A 21,994-nucleotide genomic window follows, 5' to 3' on the forward strand; every position below is an offset into this window, starting at 1 on the left:
GCACCACTCTAACCTCAGTCTGAAAAACAGATTATACTGTATTTTGTATTCATGAAAGATCACAGTCCAGTTTGTTTTAACTTTCCTTTCCTCCCTTTGAAGGTCTGTTAAAGCGTCAAACATTTCCTGTTCTTAAAAACAGTTGCTTTGTATTGTCTTACATTATGTTCTGATTTGTGTACAAATCAACTTGCAAATGGACTCAGAAATGAAAGCTACTCCCCTGTAAGTTAACATCACATTTTCAACCATAATAGGTTACAGTCGCAGTAATAATCAGTCTTAATTTTTAATCCAACAAATGCACTTCTTAACTCACTTCATTAATAGGCATATTAATAAAATGGTCGCACAAGGGATTGCACAATGTGGGTAGTGTTGCAAAGATACACGGTAGGTTAAGACACATCCACACAGGTGAAGGGCTGATGACCGAAGGCTTTTGCCCGGAACGTCAATTTTCCTGCTCCTCGGATGCTGCCTGATCTGCTGTGCTTTTCCAGCACCACCCTAATCTAAACTCTGGTTTCCAGTATCTGCAGTCATTGTTTTTACCTACATCCACAGAATAAAACCACATGGCAAATGTCAAAGAGAACTGAATCTCCATACAGAATGAATGAAATATGAAGTTAATTACAAGTTAGGAATATATAATATTTGTTAACTCATTGAAGAACTGCAACAGAAAATAAATTTTGTGTCAATGAATAGCTAGTTTGAGATGAAAGTATCCCCTTGAAGATTTCCTTGACTAAGTGTTTGTGGGCACGAGGATCAACCACTGGCTGGATTATGTGAAGCATGTCTTCAAAAGTCATCAGAATTGTTATAGTATTTCGAGAAATATAATGCTCACATATACATACACATAGGAGGAACAAATCAACCCAAGTCTAACAAAGATTTCATAGGAACAGCTGTTGTTGTTGTCACTTGATGAAGCTAAAATGTCTCTTTGTACAGTGAGAAGCCAGGAGCATTCAGAGGTTATCCAAAGAACTTGATGCCAAAATTATTAGTTCACAGTGACTCATCATCAAACAGCTGCAAAAACATAAGCTCTCCTTATACATCAACAACTGGGACTGACTATTTCATTATGCAACAAACACAGTGAATACTGGAGAAACTCAGCAGGTCTGTCAGCATCTGTGGACAGAGAAACAGAGTCAATATTTTGGGGGCCTGGTATGACTCTTCTTCAGAACTGGACCTCAATATGAATTTCAATATGCCCAGCAATGAAGCGTGAAATAGAAACTAGGAAAGCAGCTCTTGGGAAAACCAAAGGATTTGAGAAGGTAAGATTCATAGTGATATGAGCTTTTAATGTCAATAGAAATGAGATAAGGCCTATGATGATTTTGAAACATAAAGCAATGCAGAAAATCAAGTTGTCTGCAGGAGTGTTTTGCATCTCCATGACAACTATTGGATGGTTGAGGGTGAGTGAGGTTATGGTTTGACGATGTTGAATTGGCATTCCAGCGTTGTACACAAAGAATACAACTTATTTGTCTGGAACATTACCCTGGACTGGATTGCCTGCATCCGAGGGTGTTTGAAGAAGGACAGCTCAAACAGCTGATGCATTCTAGTCGATTGGAAAACATCAGGTGTAACAACATCACTTAAGAAAGGAGGGAGGCAGAAAGCAGGAACCTATAGGCCAATTATCCTAACATCTACCATGGTGCATGTGTTAGAAGCCATCATTGAGGGAGTTATAACTTAGGAGATCACAATGCCAGGAGGCAGAACTAACATAGTTTTGTGGAAGGGAAATTAATTATAAATAATCAGATTTTTGAAAAAGTAATATTCATGGTGGCTAGAGGGAAACTGGTAGATCTGATTCATTTGAATTTCCAAAATAATAAAATGTTACATTAAACATTACTGTACAGGACAATAACATGAAGTAATATACTGATGTGGATGAAAGATTGATTATCCAACAGGAAGCAGAAAGTAGAGATATGGATGTTGCCTGACCTGCTGTGAACTCTAGCATTTTTGTTTTCAGTAGAGCTAACATCTTTTATTCATAGCAAACTGAAACTGGAGTAAACTCAAAGGGATCAGTACTGTTCTCAACTATATATAATCTAAAACAATGGGCCAGCCTCATTAAAAAAAAAATAAAAACTGAGGCAGGAGTCGTCCATTCTAGTAGCCTACTCCACCATGTGAAAAGATCATGGCTGATATGGTTGTTGTCTCACCTCCACTTCCTGTCTGCAACATCATCCTTTGCTCCACTGACTATCAAAAAATAATCAATGTATTTTAGCCTTGAATAAATTTAAAGACCCAACTTTCACTTCTTTGTGAGCAGTAGAATTTCAAACTTGAATGACCATCTCAGAGAATTTCTTCTTGTTTTGTCTGCCTGAAAAGAGAGATTTATCATTAAAGGTAAAATCATTCCTGATGAAGGGCTTTTGCCCTAAACGTCGATTTTGCTGCTCCTTGGATGCTGCCTGAACTGCTGTGCTCTTCCAGCACCACTAATCCAGATTTATCATTAAGCTATGTCACCTTAGTTTTGGTCTCCCTTCAAGGGGAAAGTTCCTTTGAGTATCGACGTAGTCCAGTCCACTCAGGATCTTGCATGTTTCAATAAGATCACATCTTATTTTCCTAAACTGTAATAGATATAGACCTAATCTATATTATCTTTTTTTATGAGATGTAATTTATCCCAGGAGTGAGTTTAGTAAAGCATCTCTGAAGTGTCTAAAGCAATAATATCTTTTTTGAAATAAGCCTGGTACAGCTGTGGTTAAAACTTCCCTACATTCACATTCCATTCCCCGAGCAGTACACAACATTCCGTTTGTCTTCCAAATCAGTTACTGTACCTGCAAACTAACTTAAGGTGATTCACATATCAGACTGATCCTACTGTAACACCAAATCCTACAGTCTCTCTCTCTCTCTCTCTCTGTTTAAATAGTGTACCGCTCTGGTAGTTTTCTGTGAAAAATAGGCAAAGCTACATTTACTCGCATTATAATCCATCTGCTGTATTTTTGTGCATTTAGTCAACCCGTATCTATATTTCTCAACCTCTCCACCTGCTCTTGGTGTCAGCAACAAATTTGCTACATTCAGACTCTCCCAGGTTCACTCCTCTCCCTCTCCCATCTGTCCATTCCCCAGTTCACTCTCCGCTCACCCCATTCACCCACTGGTGTGGGTATTGCGAGGTGGCCAGCATTTATTGCCATATCTATTTCTTAGTTGCCCTTGAGAAGATGGTTATGAACTGCTTTCTTGAAACGCTGCAGTCCACCTACTGTGGGTTGACCCACCATGCCATTAATGAAGGAATTCTAGGATTTTGACCCAGTGACAGTGAAGAAATGGCAATATACTTTCAAGTTAGGATGGTGAGTGGCTTAGAAGGGAACTTGAATATGGTTGTATTCCCATGTATCTGCAGCCCTTGTCCTTCTAGATGGAAGTGATCATGGGTTTGGAAGGTGCTGTCTGAGAATCTTTGGTGAATTTCTGCAATGCATTTTGTAGATAGTACACACTGCTGCTACTGAGCATCGGTGGTGGAGGGAATGGATTCTTGTGGATGTAATGTCAATGAAGCTGGCTGATTTGTCCTGGATGGTGTCAACTTTGTTGAGTGTTGTTGGCAAGTGGAGAGTATTCCATCATACTCTTGACTTCAGCCGTGTAGATAGTGAAAAGTCTTTGGGGTGTCAGGATGTGAGTTACTTGCCACAGTATCCCTAACCTCTGACCTGCTCTTGTAGCCACTGTGTTTATATGGTGAGTCCAGTTTAGTTTCTAACCAATGATATCTCCCAGGATATTGATAGTGGGGGATTCAGTGATGGTAACATCATTGAATGTCAAGATGCAGTGGTTAGATTGTTTCACATTGGTAATGGCGATAGCTTGGCATTTGTGTAGTGCCAATGTTACTTGTTAGTCCAAGCCTGGACATTGTCCAGATCTTGTTGCATTTGGACATGGACTGCTTCAGTATCTGGGGAGTTGCGAATGTGCTGAACATTGTGCTGTCATCAGCGATCATGCCTACTTATGACCTTATGATGGAGGGAAAGTCATTGATGAAACAGCTGAAGGTGGTTGGGCCTGGGACCCTAGCCTGAGGAAGTCCTGCAGAGATGTCCTGGTGCTAAGATGACAGACTTCCAATAACGATGATCATCTTCCTATGCATCAGGTATGACACCAACCAGCGGAGAGTTTGCTCCCGATTCCCATTGTTTCCAGTCACTCTGACCTCACCTCTGGAATTCAGCTCTTTTGTCCATGTGTGACCCAAGGAGGTCAGGAGCTGAGTGGCCCTGGCGGAACCCAAACTGAGCATCACTGAGCAGGTTATTGCTGAGCAGATGCTGTTCGATAGTGCTGCTGATGACATTTTCCATCACTCTATTGGTGATTGAGAGTGGCCTAATAGGATGTTATTTGGCCAGGTTGGATTTGTTCTGCTTTTTATGTACAGGACATACTTGGGCAATTTTCTGTATTGTCCGGTAAATGCCAGTGCTGTAACTGTATTGGAAGAGCTTTGCTAGGGAAGTTGCAAGTTCTGGGGCACAAGTCTTCAGTAGTATTGTTGGAATGCTGTCAGGGCCCATTGCCTTTGTAATATCCAGCGTCTCCAACCTTTTCTTGTTATGATATGGAGTGAATCGAATGGCTGAAGACTGGTAACTGAAATGCTGGGGACAACTGAAGGAAACCATCTATGTTCCTTGGATGCAATCGCCAAAGTGATTTAGAGTGACTTAAATTAACCCTTTAGTGTAGATTGTCCAGTCCCTAGATATTCTGATACTTGGCCTACCCAGTCCGCTATTGGGCCCTCAGAGGTTCAATGCACTGACTATGTGCTAATTGCCCAGGAAGCTTCAAAAGGCATATACATCACATCTGGAACCCTCTAAGAAAGGTTCTTTAACTGTAATTTAGTGTTGGAAACTCCAGAGAATTGAGTTTTTGTAACTTAAATAATTACCCAGGAATAGTAGAAGCATTCTAGTCCCTTACCCAGTTGTTACACTGCCCTCACATACGTAACTCCTCTTCTTATTAAAGAAGCTGTGGACAGTTAAACCCCAAGGTATAGCAGTTAATGCCATAAAAGAGGACATGGAACACCTCTGTCACTAATCCTGCGCTGTTTGGAGCATGCTCCTTGAACACTATGCTGCGTCCTTCTGAAATGGCCCAAGTCGGAGGTTTGGGCTGGAAACGCAGAGCTGTGTGACAGGGTAATTAAGAAGGAGGAGCTGAGTGACAACCTGACTATAACTGTCACTCCTCAGAAGATTGAGCCTATTGTGTCAGGTGCCAAAAAATGATGAATGCTTCTGACTTTAAGATGCTTTCATTGTTCAAGGTACTTTTGAAGAATACAGTTTTTCAATAATCTGTGCCATAATAATATGAAAGTACTCTAATTTAACTGCTTTTATTCAATTTTCAATTGGTATCTACCCACACTGACATGGTTTATGTTTAATACTTGTTGCACTTATTTTTCACATGATTTTTGGAGGTTTCTAAGGGCAACTTAAATGCTGACATCTACAATAAGCCACTTTTCAGTAATAGTGATGATATCAATTTTCCACTTTTCTAGCTGTGCCTTCAGCTCAGTCGTGTTATTCACTGACTCCTTTCATTGATATCTATCATTTTTCAAACCAGCCTCCATTATTATCTTTTTTTTGGCTTTGTTTCCTCTGCCTTCTGCACCTGCTGTATAATTGCCTGCCTTTCATTTTCAGATGGTCCTGAGGAAAAGTTCCAATGCTTTGCTGATCCCCCTCACCAACACAAAACCTACACACTGTTTCCTCCCCCCTTAAAATTTAACTTTGTTGGTGCCATCACTTGTGTGTCTGGGCCCAACTGCAGACGTGCTGTAGCATACTTCCTGTAGTGTGTCAGGCTTCAAGAGGATGCAACTTGGAAAGATGGAGACCAAGAGCTTTATACCATTAGCTCCCATGCCATAATATTAAGATGATATTGTGAGCATGTGCCTTAAAGGAATATCAGCTGTACCTGTTCTGAGACATAACATAAACTCCTATCCTACCTCACCTATGTTCGGTAGTGTTGTAAATCATCCCTGTTGGTATAACTATTCTCAAGCGTGATCGTCCAAAGCTTTTGATCAGCAAAAGCCAGATGCAAATCACCATGTTGCTATAGCAATCACAGAGGGCAGGTCTCTCTTCTTTCTCTCCTTGAAAATGAGGAATGGCAATAAATTGCACACTCTGCCCTGTTGTCAGGGTGACTTCACGACTTTCTGGAAAGACTTGAGCTGTCACACTTCCAGACCCAGGCTGTCATTTCGTTCAAAATTCAATTTCCTGCTGAGCATGTGCTTTCTTTTGTTTTCCTGTTAATGCTGAGTGCAGGAAGGAATGGGGATTTCCATCTGTACTGTGACTTGACAACAGATCTGTCAGAACAAACCAACTTATGTTTCAAGGTTTTTCAATCATTTTCCCACAGAAAACGTTTGTGAATAATGCTTGTTTGGAGGGGGTTTGTCTGGCTGACTAGCCATTTGTTCAACACACAGAAAAAAGTAGATTGAAGATGTTGAAAGGAACTGCTCTTCCAATTAGCTGTGACTTCTTTCCTGCATTGCCCATGTTAGGTTCACTCAAGATTCTGGCTTGGGGAGGAGGGAAATGGCTGCCAGGTTTGATGGAGGTGGTTGGTAGAAGGTTTGTTGGACCCTGATCCTCCATCCACAGTAATGGTGGGTGGGGAGGAGATGGGTTGGGGAGGGTTGTGAGTGAGCAATGAGTGAGTAGGGGGGTGATGGCAATTTGTGAACATTGGAGGCTCTGAGTGACTGTCTGTGGGTGGCGTGAGTCACAGGGATGGGTGTCGGATGAGTGAGTGGGACTGAACTTAACACTCTCTCTTCTCCCCTTTCCTTGGCTTCCTCTTCTTCCTGTCCCTCCACAGACATGTCCACAAAATAGGTTGGGAGCAGAGAAATAGAGAGGCTGAAAGATAACCCACTTTCAAAACCTACTTGTGTGTGATTTGTGACAAAGTCAGATTGTACCCTTCTAGAGGTGAATCAAGGTCAGGGTGAGTTAAACTCAACTCCTTAGTTCATTCCAGATCTCCATCGGCTTCCCTGGTGACCAAGACGTATGGCCTTGCCTTTGTTTTTTCAACCTCTACTTCTCGATCAACAAGGGAAAATTATGTTTTTAAGAGCTAGCTCTGCTAGAGGTACATTTCAACGGGTATTTTATTGAAATGAGTATATCGTTTTGGACATTTTTTCCTGAAATTCACATTTATTATTGTGACAAAATTCATCTTCCTGAAATCTGCTCACCACCTCCTAAGTGAACAAAATAGTTCAAATATTCCCTGCCTTCCCTACCCACCCCACTCGAAAAGGTTGGATCACCTGGATTTACAGTTTTGGTTTTCAATATAACATTGTCTTGCCCCACGTTTAAAAAAATGAGTTTGGAGGTAAAGGATGGATAAAAAGCGCATGATATTGTTATCACAAAGCGCGGTTAAATGCTAAACAATCAGTTATCCTATCTGTAATTACAATCAACACTCTGCAATCCTATCATATCCAGTTCTGAATGGCAGCAGACAGTTAAATAACTCCTTGAAAGAGGAGGAAGCTACACAAATAGTCCTTTCCTCAATTATCCATATCAGTGCAAACGATAAGGCTGACGAAGTGAATCAACCACTATCAACATCCTGGGGATTACCTGGGCAGCACGGTGGCTCAGTGGACTATCAGAGACCTGGTTGGATTCCAGCCTCGGGTGACTGCCTGTGTGGAGATTGCATATTCTCTATGTGTCTGCATGGGTTTCCTCTGGGTGCTCCAGCGCAGGATTAGTCATGGGAAATACGGAGTTACAGGGATAGGGTCGGTGGATGGATCTGGGTGGGATGCTCTTTGGATGGTTGGAGTGGACTCTATGAGATGAATGGCCTACTCCCACACTGTAGATATCCTTTGGGTTTGAGCAGAAATTGAACTGGACATTCCATAAATACACTGCTACAAAGACAGGTCAGATGCTACCAGATCATATAAGAAACAGGAACAGGAGTAGGCCGTTCAGCAACTTGAGCCTATTCTGACATTCAGTGGGATCCAACATCCCTCAAGTCCACTTTCCTGGTGTTTCCTTGGGACTCTTGATTTCCTGACTGATCAAGAATCTATCTATCTCGAACTTAAATATGCACAAGAACTCAACTCCCACAGCTCTCTGTGGTAAGGAGCTCCAATGATTCAGAACCTTCTGAAAGAAAAGATTCTTCCTCATTTCAGCCTTAAACTGATGCCTCTTTGTTCTATGACTTTGCCTTCTGATTGTAGATTCTCCCAGGAGAGGGAACACCTTCTCAGCATTTACCCTGTCAAGCCCCTTAAGAATCATCGATGTTTCAATGAGATCATCTCTCATTCTTCTAAACTTCAGTGAGTGGGGTCCTGACCTGTATTGCCTGTGTCTCCACACTGTGGATCATCCGAGTGAACGTGCTCTGATCTGCCTCCAATGAAATGAAATCTTTCCTTAAAGGGGACCAAACCGCTCACAGTACTCCAGATGTGGTCTCAAGAAAACACCTTGTACAGCTGCAGTAAGACTTCCCTATCTTGTACTCCAACTGCCTTGACATAATGATCAACATTCGCAGCTCCCCCCCACCCCGAATACCTGCTGCACTTGTGTGCTAGATTTCTGTTTTTTGCACAAATACTGCCTCAAGTCCCTTTGTGTTAACTGCTTGCTGCAGTTTTTCACTCTGTCCTTTTGTTCTCCCAAAATGAACAACTTTGCATTTTCCCACATTTCCCACACTTGGCAACTTTTTGTCTACTTAGTTAGCCTACCAATATCTTACTGTAAATTGCAATCTATAGGCATACAAATACTGCAGCAGGGAACTTACCAAAACCAAGGTACATGTCAGGAGAGTGATGGAATATGCCCCATTTATCTGGAAGTGTACAGACAGTGAGAGAGGCTCTGGTAGAATTGGTGGAAAGATTGAGAACTAGAAGGCATTGTATTAAAATGATTGACAAAAACAAAAAAAGAGAAGGCATAAGGGCAAGTTTCTTTACCGCAACACGACTCAGACATGGAATGTTCCACCTGAAGGTATGGTGGAAATAGGTCCAAAAATAGAATTTCAAAGAGAACTGCATAACAGTACTGAAGAGATGATTTGTACGGCAGTGGGGATATAAGACAAAAAACATTTCTCTCAGACAGGACATCCTTCTTGCAGTAGCCATACTATGATTCAATGATTTTTATTACTCAGTGACAGGATGTGGTCACTTATTGACCAAAACTATTTCCTATGGAAAAGGTGGCGGTGAGCTGCCTTCTGAAACACCTGCAACAACACTGAAAAATGTTGACACTATCCAGAACAAAACAGCTCACTTGACTGGCACCATATCCACAGACATCCATTCTCTCCATCACTGACGCATAATATCAGCAATTTGATTGAACTCCGGGATGCACTGGAGGAACTCACGAAGGCTTTTTAATCAATATATTCCAAACCATGACTACTGCAATCTAGAAGGACAAAGGCAAAAGATAAATAGTAACATCACCATGCACCAGCTCCAAGTCATTCATCTGAGACTGGTACAGTTGAAAACAGAAGTGAGTTCAACAGTCAGGGCAGGCAGGGATAAGGTAGGACTAATAAATTAAACTGCATTTATTTCAATGCAAGGGGCCTAATAGGGAAGGCAGATGAACTCAGAGAATGGTTAGGAACATGCGACTGTGATATCATAGCAATTACAAAAACATGGCTCAGGGATGGGCAGGACTGGCAGCTTAATGTTCCAGGATACAAATGCTACAGGAAAGATAGAAAGGGAGGCAAGAGAGGAAGGGGAGTGGTGTTTTTGATAAGGGATATCATTACAGCTGTGCTGAGGGAGGATATTCCTGGAGATACATCCATGGAAGTTATTTGGGTGGAACTGAGAAGTAAGAAAGGAATAATAACCTTATTGGGATTGTATTACAGACCCCCTAATAGTCAGAAGGAAATTGAGAAACAAACTTGTAAGGAGATCTCAGCTATTTGTAAGAATAATAGGGAGGTTATGGTAGGGGATTTTAACTTTCCAAACATCGACTGGGACTGCCATAGTGTTAAGGGTTTAGATGGAGAGGAATTTCTTAAGTGTGTACAAGAAAAATTTCTGATTTAGTATATGGATGCACCTACCAGAGAAGGTGCAAACCTAGACCTATTCTTCGGAAATAAAGCAGGGCAGGTGACTGAGGTGTCAATGGGGTAGCACTTTGGGGCCAGCGACCATAGTTCTATTAGATTTAAAATAGTGATGGAAAAGGATAGACCAGATCTAACAGTTGAAGTTCTAAATTGCAGAAAGGCCAATTTTAACGGTATTAGGCAAGAACTTTTGAAAGCTGATTGGAGGCAGATGTTCGCAGGTAAAGGGATGGCTGGGAAATGGGAAGCCTTCAGAAATGAGATAACGAGAATCCAGAGAAAGTATATTCCTGTCAGGGTGAAAGGAAAGGCTGGTAGGTATAGGGAATGCTGGATGATTAAAGAAATTAAGGGTTTGGTTAAGAAAAAGAAGGAAGCTTATGTAAGGGATAGACAGGATAGATCGAGTGAATCGAGTGTATAAAGGCAGTAGGAGTATACTTATGAGGAAAATCAGGAGGGCAAAAAGGGGACATGAGATAGCTTTGGCAATTAGAATTAAGAAGAATCCAAAGGGTTTTTACAAATACATTAAGGACAAAAGGGTAATGAGGGAGAGAATAGGGCCCCTCAAAGTACAGCTAGGCGACCTTTGTGTGGAACCGCAGAAAATGGGGAAGATACTAAATGAGTACTTTGCATCTATTTACTGTGGAAAGGATATGGAAGATATAGACTGTAGGGAAATAGATGGTGATATCTTGCAAAATGTCCATTTTACAGAGGAGGAAGTGCTGGATGTCTTTAAATGCATAAAGATGGATAAATCTCCACGACCTGATCAGGTGTACCCTAGAAATCTGTGGGAAACTAGAGAAGTGATTGCTGGGCCTCTTGCTAAGATATTTGTATCATCAAAAGTCAGGTGAGGTGAGGTGAGGTGCCGGAAGACTGGAGATTGGCTAATGTGGTGCCACTGTTTAAGAAGGGTGGTAAGGACAAGCCAGGGAACTATAGACCAGTGAGCCTGATGTCAGTGGTGGGCAAGTTGTTGGAGGGAACCCTGAGGGATAGGATGTGCATGTATTTGGAAAGGCATTATAGATAGTCAACATGGCTTTGTGCATGGGAAATCATGTCTCAATAACTTGATTGAGTTTTTTGAGGAAGTAACAAAGAGGATTGATGAGCGCAGAATGGTAGATGCGATCTATATGGACTTCAGTGAGGCGTTCGACAAGGTTCCCCATGAAAAATTTATTAGCAAGGTTAGATGTCACGGAATACAGGGAGAACTAGCCATTTGGATACAGAGCTGGAAAATGTGTTGCTGGAAAAGCGCAGCAGGTCAGGCAGCATCCAAGGAGCAGGAGAATTGACGTTTCGGGCATAAGTCCTTCTTCAAGAATGCCCAAAATATCGATTCTCCTGCTCCTTGGATGCTGCCTGACCTGCTGCACTTTTCCAGCAACACATTTTTCAGCTCTGATCTCCAGCATCTGCAGTCCTCACTTTCTCCTATTTGGATACAGAACTGGCTCAAAAGTAGAAGACAGAGGGTGGTGGTGGAGGGTTGTTTTTCAGACTGGAGGCCTGCGACCAGTGGAGTGCCACAAGGATTGGTGCTGGGTCCTCTACTTTTTGTCATTTACATAAATGATTTGGATGTGAGCATAAAAGGTACAGTTAGTAAGTTTGCAGATGACACCAAAATTGGAGGTGTAGTGGACAGTGAAGAGGGTTACCTCAGATTACAACAGGATTTGGACCAAATGGGCCAATGGGCTGAGAAATGGCAGATGGAGTTTAATTCAGATAAATGTGAGGTGCTGCATTTTAGGAAAGCAAATCTTAGCAGGACTTATATACTTAATGGTAAGGTCCTAGGGAGTATTGCTGAACAAAGACACCTTGGAGTGCAGGTTCATAGCTCCTTGAAAGTGGAGTCACAGGTCGATAGGATAGTGAAGAAAGTGTTTGGTATGCTTTCCTTTAAAGGTCAGAGTATTGAGTACAGGAGTTGTGAGATCGTGTTGCAGCTGTACAGCACATTGGTTAGGCCACTGTCAGGAATATTGCATGCAATTCTGGTCTCTTTCCTATCGGAAAGATGTTGTGAAACTTGAAAGGGTTCAGAAAAAATTTACAAGGATGTTGCCAGGGTTGGAGGATTTGAGCTATAGGGAGAGGCTGAACAGGCTGGGGCTGTTTTCCCTGGAGCATCAGAGGCTGAGGGGTCACCTTATAGAGGTTTTCCAAATTATGAGGGGCATGGATATGATAAATAGGCAAAGTCTTTTCCCTGGGGTCGGGGAGTCCAGAACAAGAGGGCATTGGTTTAGTGTGAGAGGGGAAAGATATAAAAGAGACCTGAGGGGCAACCTTTTCACACAGAGGGTGGTACGTGTATGGAATGAGCTGCCAGAGGAAGTGGTGGAGGCTGGTACAATTGTAACATTTAAGAGGCACTTGGATGAGTATATGAATAGGAAGGGTTTGGAGGGATATGGGCCGGGTGCTGGCAGGTGGGACTAGATTGGTTTGGGATATCTGGTCGGCGTGGACGGGTTGGACCGAAAGGTCCGCTTCCATTCTGCACATCTCTATGACTCTATGACTCCATCTATGCCGACTTGGAAATGTATCACTGCTCTTTCAGTATCACTGGGTGAAAATCCTGGATCTCCCTCCCAAACAGCATTGTGCGTAAACTTGCAACAAATTGACCTGCAGATGTTTCTGAAGGCAGCTCACTGCCATCTTTTCCATCATAAATAGTTATGGTCAATAAGTGCTGGTCGAGCCAGCGATGATCACATCCTGTCACTGAATAATAAAAATCATTGAATCATAGAATGGTTACAGCAAGAAGGAAGTTCTCTCTCTGAAGGAAACATTTCTTGTCCTATATCCCCATTGCCCTGCGATTGTTTTCTCTTCAGTACTAATATACACTTCCCTTTTGAATTCTACGTTTGGACCTGTTTCCACATACCATCATGTGTCACATTCCATGTCTGAGTCTTGTCATGGTAAATAAACTTTTCCTTATGTCTTCTTTTGTTTGTTTTTGTCAATCACTTGAAATCAATGTCTTCTAGTTCTCAATCTTTCCACCAATTCTACCAGAGTCTCTCTCACTCTCTACTCTGTAATAAAACCATTCACATGTCTCTTTAACCGTACCTTCTCTATGGAGAATAGCATCAGCTTCTCTAAACTATGTTGGGATTGTGTTTCTCCATTGCTATGAAAATTCAGATATGAGGTACGGGATGTTAGTCAGTTCATTAAAGTAGCAAGAAGCAAAGACTGACTTGGCTCAGCACAGAAGACACATGTTGGAATATAGTTCAAAGCTATTTTGTGTATGTCAAGCTGGATGACCTACTCCCATGGAGAAACTAAGTGTATTTCTATTATTTGTATTACTTATATTTTGTATCATTGTTCATAGAGAATTTGTACAGATTGAACTAAATTAATCATTATTATTGCTTTGTATATGCATTTTCTATGATATAAAGCAGAAATTATTATTTTTTTCAACAAGTCTGGCATCATCTATGGTAAGCAATGCAGAGCTAACTTTGCCAGTCCAATGTTTTTCTCTCCAAGTTGCTGCCAGACCCATTGAGTTTCTCCAGCACGATCTATTTTTATTTCAGTTCCATAGCATTCACAATGCTTGGTTTTGACATTAAAATTCATTGTTTCACTGCATGCAGGAATCACTGGTGAAGATTGATTGAATATTCCTAATTGCCCTTGAGAAGGTGATGAGATACTGCCCTCTTGAACCAAGGCAGCCCATGTGTCATGGGTACAGTTCTTATGGAGTTCGAGGATTTTGACCCAGTCATAGGTGAGGAACAGTGATTTCCAAGTCAGGATGATGGGCGGCTTTCTGGTAAACCTGGTGGTTTTCCCATAATCTGCTGTCCTTGTCCTTCAAGTAGGGAGTGGATCTGAAAGGTGTTGTCAAAGGAGCCTTCACAAGTTAACACAGCTTAATTTATATCAGTTTCTCAATTCATTTTCAGGCAAAACAGAAAATGCAAAGAACTCTTTAAGAAGTGTAGTACGGACAAGCCAGGGAGCTATAGACCAGTGAGCCTGTTGTCGGTGGTGGGCAAGTTGTTAGAGGGAATCCTGAGGAACAGGATGTACATGTACTTGGAAAGGCAAGGACTGACTAGAAATAGTCAACATGGCTTTGTGTGTGGGAAATCATGTCTCACAAACTTGATTGAATGGTTTGAAGAAGTAACAAAGAGGATTGATGAGGGCAGAGCAGTAAATGTGATCAATATGGACTAAAGTAAGGTGTTCAACAAGGTTCCCCAAGGGAGACTGATTAGCAAGATTAGATCTCATGGAATACAGGGAGAACTAGCTATTTGGATACAGAACTGGCTCAAAGGTAGAAGACAGAGGATGGTGGTGGAGGGTTGTTTTTCAGACTGGAGGCCAGTGGAGTGCCACAAGGATCGGTGCTGGGTCCTCAACTTTTTGTCATTTATATAAGTGATTTGGATGCGAGCATAAGAGGTATAATTAGTAAGTTTGCAGATGACACCAAAATTGGAGGTGTAGTGAACAGCGAAGAGGGTTACCTCAGATTACAACAGGATCTTGATCAGATGGGCCATTGGGCTGAGAAGTGGCAGATGGAGTTTAATTCAGATAACTGCGAGGTGCTGCATTTTGGGAAAGCAAATCTTAGCAGGATTTATACACTTAATGGTAAGGTCCGAGGGAGTGTTGCTGAACAAAGTGACCTTGGAGTCATAGCTCCTTGAAAGAGGAGTCGCAGGTAGATAGCATAGTGAAAAAGGCATTTGGTATGCTTTCTTTTATTGGTCACAGTATTGAGTGCAGGAGTTGGGGGGGTCATGTTGCGGCTGTACAGCACATTGGTTAGGCCACTGTTGGAATATTGCAAGCATTCTGGTCTCCTTCCTATCGGAAAGATGTTGTGAAACCTGAAAGGGTTCAGAAAAGATTCACAAGGATGTTGCCAGGGTTGGAGGATATGAGCTATGGGGAGATGCTGAACAGGCTGGGGCTGTTTTCCCTGGACCGTCAGAGGATGAGGGGTTAACTTATAGGGGTTTACAAAATTATGAAGGGCATGGAGAGGCTAAATAGACAAAGTATTTTCCCTGGAATCGGGGAGTCCAGAACTAGAGGGCATAGGTTTAGGGTGAGAGGGGAAAGATATAAAAGGGACCCAAGGGGCAACTTTTTCACACAGAGGGTGGTCCGTGTATGGAATGAGCTGTCAGAGGAAGTGGTGGAGTCTGGTATAATTGCACTATTTAAGAGGCATTTGGATGGGTATATGAATAGGACAGGTTTGGAGGGATATGGGCTGGGTGCTGGCAGGTGGGACTAGATTGGGTTGGGATATCTGGTCAGCATGGACTAGTTGGACTGAAGAGTCTGTATCCATGCTGTACATCTCTATGATTCTCTGACTCTATAAGTCTTTAGATTAGATTAGATTACATTACAGTGTGGAAACAGGCCCTTCGGCCCAACAAGTCCACACCGACCCGCCGAAGCGAAGCCCACCCATACCCCTACATTTACCACTTACCTAACACTACGGGCAATTTAGCATGGCCAATTCACCTGACCCTGCACATCTTTTGGACTGTGGGAGGAAACCGGAGCACCCGGAGGAAACCCACGCAGACACGGGGAGAACGTGCAAACTCCACACAGTCAGTCGCCTGAGGCGGGAATTGAACCCGGGTCTCAGGCGCTGTGAGGCAGCAGTGCTAACCACTGTGCCACCGTGCCGCCCACCTTGACAGGGTCAGGCAGCATCTGTAGAGAAAGAAACAGAAGTCTATTGAAACATCATCAACCCGATAAGTTAACTGTGTTTCTCTTTCCACAGATGCTGGCTCGGAGATGGTGAGGACTACAGATACTGGAGAAGTCAGAGTCGATAAAGTGTGGAGCTGGAAAAAGCACACAATATTCAGTCCTGATGAAGGGTTAAGCCTGTAACATCAATTCTCTTGCTCCTCAGATGCTTCCTGACTTGCTGTACTTTTTCAAGCGCCTCACTTTTTCAACTCAGATGCTAGCTAACCTATTGAGTATTCTGAGCATATTTCAGCATCAATCATATATTTATTTTCCTCTTGCAAGTCAACTCTGTGAAAGATTGGAATGTATATATGAAGAGTAAAACTATCCAGTTCTGAGCATATGGAGTACCATTGTTTTACCTCAGGGTTAAGCTATCATAAATGTTGAAATTAGGTGCTGTGAGTCCACTCTGTTATGTAAAGAATATGGATGACCATACAATGGGTGTAGCTATCTGTTTGGCCACCTGCAAATGAGATGACAAATTGCTTCTTCATCCTGGCTAATAGACTTGAGATGAAACAATGGATACTCATTGCACCAGTTTGTAATAAACTGAGCATTGTGACATTTCAGAACTGGTTGATCTGATTTTAATACACATTCTTCAATGTCTGTAGCCTATGGCATTTCTTCATACAGCTGTGTGACACCACTCAGCTTTAAAACAGAACCTTCAAAAGTAACTCAATCCCACAACCCCTTCTAGGAGTTAACATTTCTGAAACATTATACCTATGTTTATAAATTGTACATTTTACTTGATGTAACAAGGTAAAATGTAAGGGATAGGAGCAGGAGTAGGCCATCTGCTCACCAGGTCTACTCTGCCAATCTTAATTGCTTTGATTTTGGGCTCAACTCTATTTTCCTGTCTGCCCCATATAATACTTAATTCCTTTGTCTTTGAAAAAAATTGTCTAACTCTATTGTGAAATTATGACCCAGTTTGCTGTCAATATGCTGTTTGTACAATCCATCACAGATCATAGATCAACACAGTAAAGTAACAGGCGGTTTGGGTCCACCATATCTGTGCTGCCGATGATACCATTCTAAACTAATCCCACCTGCCTGCACATGGTCTATCCCTTTAATCCCTACCTGTTCGTGTGTCTGTCTAAATGCCGCTTAAACTTTGCTAACATATCTGCTTTGATCACCTCACCTGGCAGCGTATTCTTGTCACTTCTGTGTTAAAAATTTGCATCAAACATCTCTTTTAAAATTTCCCCCTCTCAACTTAAAACTATATCCCTAATATCTGAAATTTCTAGCCTGGGAAAAAGACACCCTATCCATGCCCTGCATAATTTTATATACTTCTATGAGTACACCGATCAGCCTTTGATGCTCGAGCAAAAACAATCCAAGTTTTTCCAATCCCTCCTTCTCGCTAATACATTCCAATCCAAGCACAAATCTGTTTTGCATCCTGTCCTTCATATGTGTGGCAACCAGAGTGCATATAATATTCCAAATGTGGCCTAATTAAAGTTTTATACAGCTGCAGCATGACTTGCCAACTTTTATACACAGTGTGCCACTGATGAAGGCAAGTATGCCATATGCCTTCTTTACCACCATATCCACTTGTGTTGCCATGTTCAGGAAGCTGTGGAGTTGAATCCCAAGATCCTTCTCTATTATCAATGTTCCTAAGAATGCTGCGAGTATACGTACTTCTTGCATTTGACCTCCCAAATGCATCATCTCACACTTGTCCAGGTTAATCTCATTTGCCATTTCTCCATTCAACTTTTCAACTGATCCATATCCTGCTGTATCTTTTGAAAACCTTCCTCACTATCCACAACTCCACCAACTTTCATGTCACCTGCAAACTTGCTAATCAGACCATCTACATTTTCATCTAAAACACAAAAAACAGATGTCCCAGCACTGATCCATGCAAAACATTACCAGTCACAGACCTTCATTCAGAAAAACACATTCCAAAAGCCATCTGTCTTCAATGACCAAGCCAATTTAGTATCCAACGTATCAAGTCACTATGGATCCCATGTGACAATCTTCTGGCCCAGACTACATAAGGACCCTTGTCAAATCCTTTAGTAATAACCATGCCGTTAACATCCACTGTCCTACCCTCATCAATCAACTTTGTAACTTCTTCAAAAAACTCAATCAAGTTTGAGAGACAAGACCTCTCCTGTATAAAGTCCGTTCTTCTCCAAATCAGAGTAAATCCTGTCCCTAAGAATCTTCTCCAATAACTTCCCTACCAATGATGTACGCCTCACTGGTTAATTTTCTGGATTATCCCTGTTGCCCTCCTTAAACAAAGGAACAACATTGGCTATTCTCCAGTCTTCCAGGACCTCGCCTGTGGCTAAAGAGGATACAAGGATTTTTGTCAAGGCCCCAGCAGTCTCCTCCCTTGCCACATTCAATATCCTGTGACTGAAGCCATCAGATCCTGAGGACTTATTTATCTTAATGTTTCTCAAGACACCCATTGCCTCCTCCGTTTTAATATCGCCATGCCTTAGGCTATCAACAAACCCCTCTCTAAACTTATCATCAACCATGTTCTTCTCCTTAAGTACTGATGTGAAGTACTCATTAAGAACCTCACCCATTTATAGAGTCATAGAGATGTACAGCATGGAAACAGACCCTTTGGTCCAACTCGTTCCATTGACTTCACACATAAACTCCCTCTTTTGTTGCTGAGTGGACCTACCCTTTCCCTAGTTACCCTCTTGCTCCTAATATATACATAAAATTAATTGAAATTCTCCTTAATCCTACCTGTCTAGGTCAGTTCATGTCTCCTTCTAGTCCTCTTAAATTGTTATTTAAGTTCTCTTCTACTTCCTTTATACTCCTCAAGGGCCTTTGGGATGTTTGGACTACATTTTTATCATCACACCAGCAATTAAATTCATGGATCACATTTCTTATTTTTGTGACAGACAGAATGTCTACTTGGTTTGACAGTAGCATTTAGTTTGTGGTGATCACCACTTGCATTGCTACAGCAAAGTGACAGCATGAAATAGCTAACTTCACCTGAGGCAAAGGGGGAGGTAAAATTGGCTATGGCAGCTTGGCTCCCAAACTATACCTACCTTTGGATTTTCTGACTGATAGCTGTTAGAGGATTGGCCAGGCTATCCATCCCAGGCAGGTGGCTTGAGGATAAATTTTCTTCTTTAGATTGATAAAGGAGGCTGGAGTTGTGAAATGCTGTGCTTTCTCAATGATTTTTTCAGAGGGAGGGGACTCCTCTCCATTAACATGCTGAGCATCTGAAATGTTGTAAATCATTCTTTCCTTACCTGTTGAATGGAGCAGATCACCAGCCTTCATGTATGGTGTTGCTGCAGAAGCTCCTGAGCAACTGGTCCTCTGACCCATCCGTAGCTCTCTGTGTAGGTGACTGTCTTTACCAGAATGGCAACCCTGGGATTAGCCACATAATCAATGACTATTTGTGAAACTAAAAGCGTAATCTCACCACAACCTATGTGTGCCTGTGACCTGAGGTCCAACGTATATCAGATTATTTGTGTCAGCAGAAGCACTTAGCCTGTTATGTCCTGCTCACAATTTGCTTTCCCACCTCTCTTTGTAGTGTCAACAAATTCAACTACAATACACTGCGCTATGCTGTCTGCCCCTTCAACTCTCCTATTACCATAAATGGCAAACAGTTGACTCATCATCAGTAATCCCTGTAACACCTATTAATTAAAGTTTGCCTTTAGTTAGCCAATGCTCTATTCATGCTAATAAATCACTCCCAATACCATGAGCTCTTAACATGCATTGAGATCTTTCCACGGCATCTTATCAATTGTGCTTTAGAAATCCAAATACCCTACATCCGGTGGCATACCTTTATCCAGCTTGCTTACAACATCCTTAAAGGAATCTTATAATTTTTTTCAAACGTGACCTTCTTTCCAAAAAACTATGTTGTTTCGATCTGATTGTATTTTGATTTTCTGAATATTTTGCTATTAATTCCCTAATAATGGATTCTAGTATTAACAGTTGTTAGGCGAGCTGACCTGTCATTTCTCACTTTCTGTCTTCCTTCTTTCTTGAATAAGAACATTATATTTGCAGTTTTAAAATGTGTTCAGATCTTTCTGGAATCTAGGGAATTATGAAGGGTTACAACCAATGCATCCGAAAAATTACAATTAGTCAGCTGTAGAAATCAGTTAACACGTATTTGAATGAATGAATAGATTTTTAATATTTAATGGCTTAGTAATAATTTTGACAAAATTAAAGTGTCTTTTCAGAGGCTTGTCATTGATTGGTAGTTTTCCTCATCTGCTTATTTAGCAATGTTTACTTTTTATTTGCAACAGCAAAATGCTATTTAGTTCAAAATCTCAAATTTTAGAAAAAGATAATAGAGGTGATACTCAACATTTGTGGAAAGAGGTAATAAACTGGAGCCCTAACAGCTTCACCCCAATTATGTTTTAATTCTAGCCATGCCCCTGGAGTACTTCCTTAATCAGTGACCCTTCTGATTCCCAACTTGCCACAGCAGTGCTCACACCTCCCATTGGTATTGCCAAGGCTGGCCTCATTGAAAGCTTACTGTACTGTATAGGATAGCAAATTTAGAAAAGACCACTTACCGACAAGATAATATAAAGTCCCTAGATTAGTTATCTAAAATCCCAGAACCAGGTGTTCAAATCCCACAATGGCAGATGGTGAAATTTGAATTAAATGAAAATCTGGAATGAAAAACTATCCTAATAGCAACCACAGAACCACTGCCAATTGTTGTTAAAAAAAACACTTGGGAAGGAAATCTGCCATTCGTACCTGGTCTTGTCACCTTGTGATTCCAGACCCAACAATGTGAAGCATTTTAACTGCCCTCTGGACAGTTAGGAATGGACATCACATGCACATTGACATCCCATCAAGGAATGGAAAAGGAGAAAAAAGCAGGGATGTGATGTGCTTGTTTGAATGATGCTATGTTAAACTATTAAGACATGATAGCCTCATTTGTCCCAACATTGGAAATACAGGAGTGGTAGCAAAATTCAGCCCAATGTTTAATCATGATGACTATTCATCAGAGCTATTGTTTAGATTTATTTGTCTTTATTCAAGGACCGTGATTAACATAACAGATCCAAATATAGTTTTACCTGAACCAATCATAATTTCCTTCCACTATCAGTATGTGCTGCTTTAAGATGACACATTTTTAAAGGAAAGAATCTTGTCCCAAAATCTTTCATATTATTCTTTATCACTGAAATTATTGTGTATCTCATGCCAATAAAAGCTGAGTGTCATGCTGCATATAAACATTTTACTATCAATTCATGAATGGTTCTTTAAAAACTTGGCGAAAAACAAAATATATTTCCTATATTTCTTGGCAGCTGGTAAGGCCATATGAGTAAAAAACATTTTTTATTGCAAAATGCTAAAACTGATTTTACTATAAGCACTTATATTTTATGCTGGTGTCAACTTGAAAGTAATGTATATTCAGCTGCAGTGAATATTACTGTGAGTAAACAATCACACTTTGACATCTGAGAACTGAATTGTAATTCAGATTAAAGTGTCTGGATAAGTGTTTCCTCTCACTGATGGATATGAGGAAAGAGAATGAAATTATTGTAAAAAGAGCTTTTTGTGTCATTGATCTATCATATAAAGAAAGGTGTCCTAAATTTCTAAATTACACTGAATTCACACTGAACTTGGAAAGTCAGAAAGAAATTTGGTGTTGAAAATAATGTTCCAATGAACAGTTGGAACTGTTTATTTGTTGGAGCTGTCTTGACCCTTAACACAGTGATGTTCAAGAGGCAGTGACAGCTTTTATGTTGGCTTATAAAGTTCT

At 41.2% G+C, this 21,994-nt stretch overlaps 1 long non-coding RNA gene across 1 annotated transcript; it reads left to right on the forward strand.

Annotated features, from left to right (window-relative positions):
- Nucleotides 1-1,192: 1,192 nt before the first annotated feature.
- On the forward strand, nucleotides 1,193-21,776 carry LOC148152151 (uncharacterized). The gene is made up of 3 exons (XR_015758477.1): nucleotides 1,193-1,304; nucleotides 13,971-14,107; nucleotides 16,151-21,776. It is a non-coding gene; the product is annotated as an uncharacterized LOC148152151 (long non-coding RNA).
- The last annotated feature ends 218 nt before the right edge of the window (nucleotides 21,777-21,994 follow it).

The sequence above is a fragment of the Chiloscyllium plagiosum genome, unplaced genomic scaffold (assembly GCF_037043375.1).
Source record: "Chiloscyllium plagiosum isolate Xiang-an unplaced genomic scaffold, Cpla_swu_hap1 HiC_scaffold_1, whole genome shotgun sequence".
Lineage (NCBI taxonomy): Eukaryota > Metazoa > Chordata > Chondrichthyes > Orectolobiformes > Hemiscylliidae > Chiloscyllium > Chiloscyllium plagiosum.